We start from the raw sequence: 11,261 nt of genomic DNA on the forward strand, positions 1-11,261 counted from the left end.
ATAAGCGCACGCGGCATAAAGGGTTTAGCGCGCGGTCCGAACCGCCATCGCGCGCCATTTATTTGGTGCGCCCGCTTCCGCGCGCCACACACTCGAGCGCTTGCGCAGCACTCTCTCCGCCATGCCACTTTCGCCCCGCCCACGCCGCCGCTGCAAATTGACCCAATGGACGCCCGCGCCGGCACCCCCCTCACCCCTTCCTACACCCACAACCCCTCGAATGCCGCCGCCGCAAACCCTAGCGCAGGGAGCTTTGGCTTCGCCTCCGTCGATGCTCCTCCAAGCACCGGTATCGCGCGCGGCCTTTTCATGCTGCCACGGATGACCCCGGTGGCGGGTGGCATCGCGCCGGCGCCCGCCGTGAAGCCACGTGCCCCCTCTCAAAGCTCCCATGTGCGGCGCGGGCGAAGAAGGGAAAGGTATCCGCGAAGAAGAACAAGGCAGCAGACGACTCCTCTAAGCCGTCGAGGAAGAAGCTTGCAGGGCGAGCGACGGATGCGGTGGCTACCGAAGCGCCGGCGAGCTCACTTGTTGAGCCAGCGGCCGACGCGCACAAGGTGTTCGATGAAATGTCCCCAAGGTATAAAATTTCGCTAACTTTTTTTTTTGTTGTTGTTGTTGTTGTTTTGTTGTTGTTGTTGTTGTTGTTGTTGTTGTTGTTGTTGTTGTTTGAATGCATACATATGGATAGCTTATTTGCTTCGTTGTATATACTTTGTAGTTTCAACGATGAGGCATATATGTCAACTATGGGTGTTGGCTCCAACAATTCTCATTGGTCCCAAACCAATACATGCATTTCGATGAGCATGAGTTCGAGGTGGACGAGGATGGTGAGGGCATCGTCAACGCGCCGAAAGAAAGAGGCGGCAACTACACCAATGATGAAGACATCTTGCTATGCAATACTTGTTTGCAAGTGTCGAGGGATCCCTCCGTTGGAGGTGATCAAAGTAGAGATGCATATTGGAACCGGATGAAGGAGCACTTTGACACAACAACTATGGAATTGACCGCTCGGGCCGATCTCTTCACTCCCGATGGTCGACAATCAACCAAGATTGCCAAAGGTCGGCGGCCACCCTCAAGGCAGTGCGGCGGGCGACAATGAAGAGGAGGAGGAAGAATCGTCTTCGGATGAGGATGGTGAATCGAAGGAAGATGAGGATGAATACAAGGACGAGGTTTAATTGTTGATGGGCCATTCGTTCGTGTGAACTTTTGTGTCATGAACTTGGTTCGGATTTTGAACTTGGTTGGATGATGTTGTGGGCATGAACTTTTATGTCATGAACTTGTTTGGGTGATTTAAAATTATGCCATGTCTTTGTTTTAACATTTGAAATATCATCTCGCCTCCAAAATGCAACATATGACAAATATCGGCTGTTCGCACGCTGCTTTTCAGCGCGCCTATTGGAGCTACCCGCGCGCGCTACTTTTTAGCGCGCCTGCTGGAGCTACTCACACGCGCTAAACTTTGCAGCAGCCACTGAAGCAAACGCTCCGCGTCGCGCTAAAACAGACAATTGGCACACTGCAAACGGTTTTTTAGTATGCCGTGTGCTGGGCGGCTGTTAGAGATGCTCTTAAATGATACCTCCAATTTCTTGTGCAGACTGATGATGTTTTCTCTTGGGGTAACATTATGATGAACTAACCAATTCGAAGGATGGAACTAATGTTGGGGAAAAACTTTATTCATAGGCGGTAGTAAAACATGAGAACGCAAGCAAAGCGACGTTTATTTAGACAGATGTCCACAACGCAACCGTACATGCACGTACTCTCTTCGTTCTAAATTAGTTGATTTGAATTTGTCTAAATACGGTTGTATCTATATTTATTTAGTGTCTAGATACATTTGTGTTAAGATAAATATGAGTCAAGTAATTTGGGATGGAGGGAGTAGGTGCCAGCTCGATGGCGTCGTGGACCGTATAATTAACCACACATTACATTACGTAGACCGCCGCCCACCGGTGCCCGACATCGTGCACAATGCCGTTCACATGGGGCGGAGCCGATACATATAGCGAGTGCGGCGACGAGGGCGATCAGCACTTGGGCCTGGGGAGGCCGCAGGCGGCAACGACGCTCTGCGCCCTAGGGCTGTTGACGTAGCCGCGGTAGGACGGGTCGCGCGTGTACTGGCATAGGCACGCCCGCTGGGCGCGCAGCCGCGCGCAGCACCCCGGCGTCACCGCCCCGCCCAGCATGATGGCGCCCACGCACGGGCTCAGCGCGCTCGCGTCGCACCCCGCCACCGCCGCCGTCGTGTCCGCGGCGAGCAGGCTGCACAGGACGAGCGCCAGCACGCACACCGCCGCCTTGCTGTTGCCCATGGTAGCTTGCTTTGCTTGCCCGGTGTTGGTGATCAAAGTGTTGGAGCAGAGCCCAATATTTTCCGGTGTTGCATCTAGCCCATTATCACAAAGCCACTGTAGGATTGCACCATAATAGTATTGCAAAAACAACGCCCACGTCACTCCTGCGACCGCTCGGGCGAAACGCCAGCCCGCCGTCGCTACCGCCCCCTCCCCATGCCTTCTTTCCCCTCGCCGCCGCCGGAAGACGCCGGCGGCGGCAGGGAGCTCCTTCGCGCACCCGCACGTTCTATGGTTGGGGAGGCTCCACCCTCCCGATCTGATCTGCTCCACTCCGGCGACCGGCGTCTCCCCTGTCGCGATTTGGCGGCCCCTGAGGATCTGGCAGCCCCCTGGCGCGGTCCAGTGGTGGTGGCCTTGGGTGCTCGCCTCCGCCCTTCGGTTCCTGTCGGGTCGGCGCGGCGGGCGGCAGCGAGGGTTGCGCTTGCTCCTGGTGTGCGCCTTCTAGATGCGGACGGCGGCCACCTACGCTGTGCTGCGGTGTGGATCTGGGAGGTTGCTGGTTTTGGTCGGGCGGCTGGATGCAGGCTGCCATTGGTGGTTGGTGGTGAGAAAGAGTTTGTGGTGGCTCTGGTGGACAGTCGGCGCAGCGGCTTCGAGGGAGGTGTGTGGGCTAGCGGAGGCATGGTGCGTGGGGGTGTGGTGTTGGGCCGTGCTTCGGGCGGAAGCTTGCCAGCCAACGGCGGCAGCGGCCGCGGGCGTCATGCACTTTCTTGAAGGCGTCGTCGTGGAGTTCACCTCCTGCACACTCTCGTATTCAGTTCTTCGGGGTGAAAGCCTATGGCCTAGTCGAGTCGGGCGATGGCGTCGGCATCGTCCCTTCCCTCTTTGGGCCATCCTCTGGAAGACCTTTCGACCTCGTTCGTGCTCTCCATGTGCTACACGCTCACAACGTTGTGGTTGGCTGGTGCCCAACCGGGAATGTGGTGGTGTGGCGTCTAGTTTGGCAACGATAATGATGGCCAGCGGTGCAGGGTCGCGACATGGCTTCGGTTGTCGGTTCTTCCCCGATGTGCTCGACGCGTCTCTTCTACGTCTCTCCACGCCGTCGCGTAGTCGAAGCTGCCCTGGAGGCTAGGTGATGACAATGACAAGTGGCTGGTGGTCTTCGAGGAGGTGTTGATTGGTGCCAACTCTGTCCATTTCTCCAGCTTTTTGGTGGTCTTCTCAGTCGGAGATGTCTGGTGCCTACATTGACGGTCGACTGTTTGGCATGGGCCGACATGGGTTCCGATGTTTGTGGCGATGAGGGTTTCATTGGCGGATGTCGATGGTGAAGTCGGGAGTCGCTGGCTCGTGGAGGAGTGATGACGATGACACTTGGTGACTGTTGACACCAGATTTTGGCACGGCCAAGAACTTAATTAAGATGGCCTCAAAAGGAGAAGTGTTCAAAGAGAGAAAGTTCCGTATTGTCAAAAGGAGAAACTTTGATATTTGGGCCATAGCCACGCGGTCTCATCTCTAAGGCCGAAGTTGTGTTTGAAGTATTCGGATTTTGCATTCAGAATACTATTCGGCTGATTACGCCGCCAAGATGGCCTCATATGAGAAAAGTTTCTACACGGATTGTCTTCGCCTCGTTGAAAAGATTGATTTTGATATAAAAATTGTCTAAATCGGAGTTCGTATGCGAAAATTAAAGGCAAAACAGTGTGCTACAAAATTTTAACCCGGAAGTTCCGGGCAAAACTTTCGGGGAGATTCCGAGCTAAACAGAAAGTTCACACGCGCTTCACCCCGAAAGCTGGAATTTAACATTATTTGCAGATTTGCGGGCCAGAATTAAATCTCAAGATGACCTCGGATGAAAAAGTGATCAACTGAAGAGTTTTTCTCCACTGCAAGATATACAACTTTGCTTTTTGGACCATCGCGATCCGAGGCCATGTGCGACCTGCAGGAGCTGTACAAGAGGGCTACTTGATGTAATTTTAGCCCAGAAGTTCCGGCCCTTGTATTCCGAATTAGGTTAACTTTTGATTTTTTGGACGGGATTTGAGACCTTTTCTTATACCGAAAGTCCAGCTGCCTCATATATGAAGGAAATATGCCCTAGAGGCAATAATAAAGTTATTATTTATTTACTTATATCATGATAAACGTTTATTATTCATGCTAGAATTGTATTAACCGGAAATATAATACATGTGTGAATACATAAACAAACAGAGTGTCACTAGTATGCCTCTACTTAACTAGATCGTTAATCAAAGATGGTTATGTTTCCTAACCATGAACAAAAGAGTTGTTATTTGATTAACGAGATCACATCATTAGTTGAATGATCTGATTGACATGACCCATTCCATTAGCTTAGCACCCGATCGTTTAGTATGTTGCTATTGCTTTCTTCATGACTTATACATGTTCCTATGACTATGAGATTATGCAACTCCCGTTTGTCGGAGGAACACTTTGTGTGCTACCAAACGTCACAACGTAAATGGGTGATTATAAAGGAGCTCTACAGGTGTCTCCAAAGGTAGATGTTGGGTTGGCGTATTTCGAGATTAGGATTTGTCACTCTGATTGTCGGAGAGGTATCTCTGGGCCCTCTCGGTAATACACATCACATAAGCCTTGCAAGCATTGCAGCCAATGAGTTAGTTGCGAGATGATGTATTACGGAACGAGTAAAGAGACTTGCCGGTAACGAGATTTAACTAGGTATTGGATACCAACGATCGAATCTCGGGCAAGTAACATACCGATGACAAAGGGAACAACGTATGTTGTTATGCGGTCTGACCGATAAAGATCTTCGTAGAATATGTAGGAGCCAATATGGGCATCCAGGTCCCGCTATTGGTTATTGACCGGAGATGTGTCTCGGTCATGTCTACATTGTTCTCGAACCATAGGGTCCGCACGCTTAACGTTACGATGACAGTTATATTATGAGTTTATGAGTTTTGATGTACCGAAGGAGTTCGGAGTCCCGGATGAGATCGGGGACATGACGAGGAGTCTCGAAATGGTCGAGACGTAAATATCGATATATTGGACGACTATATTCGGACATCGGAAAGGTTCCGAGTGATTCGGGTATTTTTCGGAGTACCGGGTAGTTACGGGAGAAGCAATGGGCCTTGATGGGCTTTAGTGGGAAGAGGAGAAGGGGCCAAGGGGCTGCTGCGCCCCCCCTCCCCTCTGGTCCGAATTGGACTAGGGAAAAGGGGGCCGGCCACCTTTCCTTCTCCTCCACTTCCTTCTCCCTTCCTCCCCTCTTGGTGGACTCCTACTAGGACTTGGAGTCTTAGTAGGACTCCACATCCTGGCCGCACCAAGCCTTGGCCGGCCTCCTCCTTCTCCATCCTTTATATACAAGGGCAGGGGGCACCCCATAGACACACAAGTTGATCCACGTGATCGTTCCTTAGCCGTGTGTGGTGCCCCCCTCCACCATATTCCACCTCGGTCATATCGTTGCAGTGTTTAGGCGAAGCCCTGCGTCGGTAGAACATCAAGATCATCACCACGCCGTCGTGCTGACGGAACTCCTGCCCGAAGCTTTGCTGGATCGGAGCCCGGGGATCGTCATCGAGATGTACGTGTGCCAAGAACTCGGAGGTGTCGGAGTAACGGTACTTGGATCGGTCGGATCGGGAAGACGTACGACTACTTCCTCTGCGTTGCGTCAACGCTTCCGCTGTCGATCTACAAAGGGTACGTAGATCACACTCTCTCCTCTCGTTGCTGTGCATCACCATGATCTTGCGTGTGTGTAGGAAATTTTTTGAAATTACTACGAAACCCAACAATATATATGTAAGGGGTGACGGCCGATTGAATAACAACACACAATCAAACAATCAATCTACTTTTTACCCCAGTTTTACATCTCTCCCTTGATCTTTCTCTCTCATTCTTCGTTCGTTCTTCATTGAAGGGAAGCGATCCTCGAGGCTCTAGGGGCGGGCGAACCGACCTAGGGCAGCCCATAGCCGCCGTGCGTCCGGACGGGGTCCCTCCCGGGCGCGTGGGGTTTCGGGTCTACAAAAGCACCCACCGGACTAGTTGCGTACCGCACTTCTGGACGAGTCTCCTTCGACGTGAGCTGCGGTGCATTACCCCCGGCGTCCAGGGTACACGGTCTGTGTTCGTGTGCGAACACACTTTTTGGCGACTCCGCTGGGGAAGAAAGATCAAGAATCATCATCAACCATGTCGGATCTCCCCAAGCCCTCAGAAGTTAGCGCCGATAACATCATTAAGCCTGGTCTTGATGAACTATCGAATGAACATCGCCAAGCCTACGAAGCGCGCAGGAAGCAGCGTGAAGAGGCTTTTGAGGCGCTCAAGAAGAAGCGCAAGGAGGAGGATTTGGAGGCGTTTCTTTCAAGTTTCAAGAAGGACCGTCAAGGCAACATCACTCCGGTTGGAAACGTCAATTTCCCTCCTCTCATTGACGAACAAGATGAAATCACGGTGAGTAAAGTTTTTTCTCCAGAGCAAGTGGCTGTGATTGAAAGTCTTGTTAGTAAGGGTAATGTGATGACGTACAATTCTTTTGTGGCAAATACCAATGCTAAGAAAAATATGCCTCCGTCATCTAGTGGTACTGTTGGTATACCTGAAAACCCTAGCCCAACTTTACCTATTTCATCGACACCTCCTATGCAACAACAATATACTATGTCGTTGAATTTTTACCCTAGTCAAACCAACCAACTTGTGGTTGCACCTACATATCCTAATCCTATTATGAGTGTGCCCAATTCGGCGTCAACGTCGAATCACTTTGTCACACCACCCATAGGCGCAAGCATGTTTGGTCTTCCGCCGAATTATGGTTCGGCGCCCATCCCACAAGTTGCACCACTAGCTAGTACTCAGGTTGCTCCTATGTTATTGCCACAAACATCTTCGTCTATCTCGGATCCAATTTTAGCCAAATTAAGGGAGGATTTGCATAAGATGTTTCTAGAAACTTTCGGAAATGAGCCGAAAGTAAAGAGTCGTGTATACCAAAAGCCTTATCCTGAACACTTCGATGCAATTTCTTACCCTCAAGGTTATAAGGTTCCTGATTTTTTTAAATTTAGTGGTGAGGGTACAAAAACAACTTGGGAGCATGTGAGTCAGTATCTAGCACAGTTGGGTGAAGCAGGTTCCATAGAAGAGTTGAAAGTACGTTTATTTCCCTTGTCTTTAACTAGCACCGCATTTTCATGGTTTGCTGCTTGACCACATGGTTCAATTCTCTTATGGTCACAATTAGAGCAAAAGTTTCATGATCACTTTTATAGCGGCGATAATGAGCTGAAGTTGTCACATCTTACATCGGTTAGGCAAAAACATGATGAATCAGTCACCGATTATGTCAAGAGATTTAGAGATATAAAAAACCGTGTTATAGCTTAGCGATAACTAAGAGAGACTTGGCGGATCTTGTTCTTAATGGTTTGAAAACTCACATTAAAGAGAGGTTAGAAAGTTATGAGTTTTTAAGCATTAATCAAGTCTTACAAAAGGCTTTGGCCCAAGAGAGTCGAAGTAAAGAGGTCCATAGGTCTACAACCGATATTCCTAGAATGCATATGGTTGAACACAGTGATGATAATTCGGATGATGAGGTTGATGTCTATACTACTGAATTTGTTTGGTCCTCAAAGGGAAAACCCTATATGTGCAATGCTCTTAAGCCGATTCGCAAGAATCATGATGAGGAGATGAGGTTTACTTTTGATATATCAAAGTGTGATAAAATATTTGATGATCTCTTGCAAGACAAGGTGATTAGAATATCATACACCATACCGCCGTTTGAGGAGCTAAAATGACGTGCTTATTGCAAGTACCATAATTCATTTTCTCATGCTACTAATGATTGCAATGTTTTTTGACGACAGATACAATCGGCTTTTAATGACGGATGATTGAATTTTGCTGAGATGCAAATTGATAAACAACCCTTCCTGATAAACACCATGGACTTGGAGGGAAAGAATGGCGCTCTCCTCCTCCACCCACCTCTCTTCCTCGGGCGACCATGGCGCCCACCCATAATCCAATCCCATCCAACCAACAAAACCCCAAAGCCATCCAATGGATCCATTCAATTATCCACACTCCATCGCCCATCAACTAGATTTCACTTTTGGTCACCGTTTTAGATGCAAGGTTCGTGATCTTTTCAAATCTTCGGTCCATCCTGTCTCCCTAGATCTGGGTTTTCAAATGGTGGTCTCGTTCGCCTGATCTTCATTTCGTTTGAATGAGGATAACATTGGAATTGCAATCTCATCATGCATAGTGGGTGCCCATGACTCACTGGACGTATTGCATATTCATGGCAAAGTATATCGTTTCTCGGTTTGTTCCAAAGCAATTGGTTTCTTCCTTGTGTGCAAGAAGTTCTTCATATGTGATGCATTCAAGTGCTATTTTCACCTTTGGAGTGGAGGGGGACCTAACTGGTGATATGAAGAAAGATCTTGGTATTATGAACAAGATGTGAAATGGATCGCCATCTCGCGCAAGAAAGGTACACAACGCCAACCCACGATCCCTATTAATAATGTCTTTAATAGGATTGCATCCAATCTGCAAACCCCTAGAGGTACCAACAATGATCTTATCACGACCAATGTGTTGACGGGTGCTAATTCACTCCCTATTGGTAATGTTTCAAACGTCGATCATGATCAGAATTCTCACAACGTTCCTGCATGGCCACGCCAATCCACCATGCATAGCGGATCGGTGGTTATTGGACATCCTGTCACCGTGGCCCACCCTAGTGCTTCTACCGGCCCAGATAACCATCCCCCTACACGGCCCATCATTTTGGAAGCGGGAGAGTCCGGGGATCAATCGTTATCTGATATGTAGATTCGTTTCTGTTCCCGATGCCTTGGTGTTGATCATTATCGCCCTGCCTGCAAAAACAGAGTCAGATGCAGAGTCTGTTACAGATATAATCACATTGCGAGATTTTGCCTCAACAAACGCAACAAAGGCCGGGTATATAGGGTGAAAACTCAGGAGTCATGAGCTCATAACCCACCTCCCCCTGTTCCTCCATCGACCACCTCGCCTCAGCTTGCCGCCACCCCAATCCTGCCATCTGAGCCAGCCTGCGCCGCCATGGCATGCTACCCATGCAACCCATACCCACACCTTCCACCAGGCACGACCATCGTTCCACCAGGCCCTCTCCGTGAACAGCGTGGCTATGTGGTCGTCAGCGGTGAGCTCCCGATGGTTTGTGATGAATGTGCCATTGCCACTCTTGAGCCTGGTATCGCATCGGAGGAATTTCATGGAGCCAATGCCATGATCATCAACTTCTTGGAGAACATAGGATGGAGGATCAACTATTCTTCCAGATGCGGTATGGGATCTGTTCTAATCCAGTTTACCACAGCATGCTCTCGTGATACTGCAGTTAGCCATAGCCCTTTTCAGATCGGTGACACTGTGCTTAGAATTACTAGGCAGGATCGTGGCATTAACTATAGAAGCATCACTTTCACTCATTGTCGTTGTCAAAAACCAACGGATCTCGGGTAGGGGGTCCTGAACTGTGCGTCTAAGGTGGATGGTAACAGGAGGCGGGGGACACGATGTTTACCCAGGTTCGGGCCCTCTCGATGGAGGTAATACCCTACTTCCTACTTGATTGATCTTGATGATATGAGTATTACAAGAGTTGATCTACCACGAGATCGTAGAGGCTAAACCCTAGAAGCTAGCCTATGGTATGATTGTATGTTGTCCTATGGACTAAACCCTTCGGTTTTATATAGACACCTGAGGGGGCTAGGATTACACAGAGTCGGTTACAAGGGAGGAGATCTACATATCCGTATTGCGAAACTTGCCTTCCACGCCAAAGAGAGTCCCATCCGGACACGGGGCGAAGTCTTCAATCTTGTATCTTGATAGTCCAACAGTCCGGCCAAAGGATATAGTCCGGCTGTCCGGAGACCCCCTAATCCAGGACTCCCTGACTCATGATATCTGGATGCTCCGTTAGAGTGCTGGGATGTCCATGTTATAAGTAGAACATTTGCTCCCTATGGCCGTTTTCTTATCTGGAACAAGGACCCTTGAGACAAAACCAGGATCATAGTGAAGGTCAGAGTCATGAATGCTGACACACTCCCTCTCAGTATTGTTGTGCTTCGCAATCTGGATGATGTGGGCTATGGTGAATCATGGACATGCCCTGCTTATATTCTCTCTAGAGTACGCATTGGGCAGCAGGGAGGTGACGAAGATCCTCTCCCCCCTAATGGAGGACATCCACATCCTCTGCCCAATGTGCATGCAGGTTTCTGGCACGATGAGGTTCTTGGCAACATCCCTGTTGAACAAGTTGTGATTAACCCACATAATGAGGGCCTTGGTGCTCTATATGAAGATGTGCATATTGGTGTAGACCAAAACATTAACAACAATGCTATTGTGGAGGCGAATGGACATCCTAATGCTCAGTCTGATGCTGCACCTACTGTAATGCATGGTACACCTCAGGTGGAAGGTACTGATGACAACAACACAGATTCTGCTACACACAACATTCCAGTGTCACCCAATGCTACTATAGCCGAACACCATGAGACAGACTGATTCATACCAATTGAAAGTCTTGTTTTCTCTCCAAACAACAACAACATGAACTACAATGAGCAGGTGACAGCGCGGCAAGTTGTTTCTGCTCCAGGTCAGGAAGGTACTTCAAATGAGATCTATGAAGATATATTTGCTCTATAGGGTCTGATTGGTAGCTTGGTTAGAAATTGTGATGCCCGGATAATTAAGCTATAGTAATCCCATGCTAATGATGCCACGTCACCGCAATTACTGTTGTTAACCTCGCGTTAATCGAAAACACCATTCGATATAAAATTTGAATTAATGTCG

At 49.1% G+C, this 11,261-nt stretch overlaps 2 pseudogenes; one reads left to right on the top strand and one right to left on the bottom strand.

Annotated features, from left to right (window-relative positions):
- Positions 1–1,838: 1,838 nt before the first annotated feature.
- On the bottom strand, positions 1,839–4,370 carry LOC125524069 (putative non-specific lipid-transfer protein 2 pseudogene; annotated as a pseudogene).
- A 5,109-nt stretch (positions 4,371–9,479) lies between these two features.
- On the top strand, positions 9,480–10,967 carry LOC147960654 (uncharacterized; annotated as a pseudogene).
- The last annotated feature ends 294 nt before the right edge of the window (positions 10,968–11,261 follow it).

Source organism: Triticum urartu, chromosome 7A, assembly GCF_056163025.1.
Source record: "Triticum urartu cultivar PI428250 chromosome 7A, HENAU_Tu73, whole genome shotgun sequence".
In the NCBI taxonomy this organism is placed as follows: domain Eukaryota; kingdom Viridiplantae; phylum Streptophyta; class Magnoliopsida; order Poales; family Poaceae; genus Triticum; species Triticum urartu.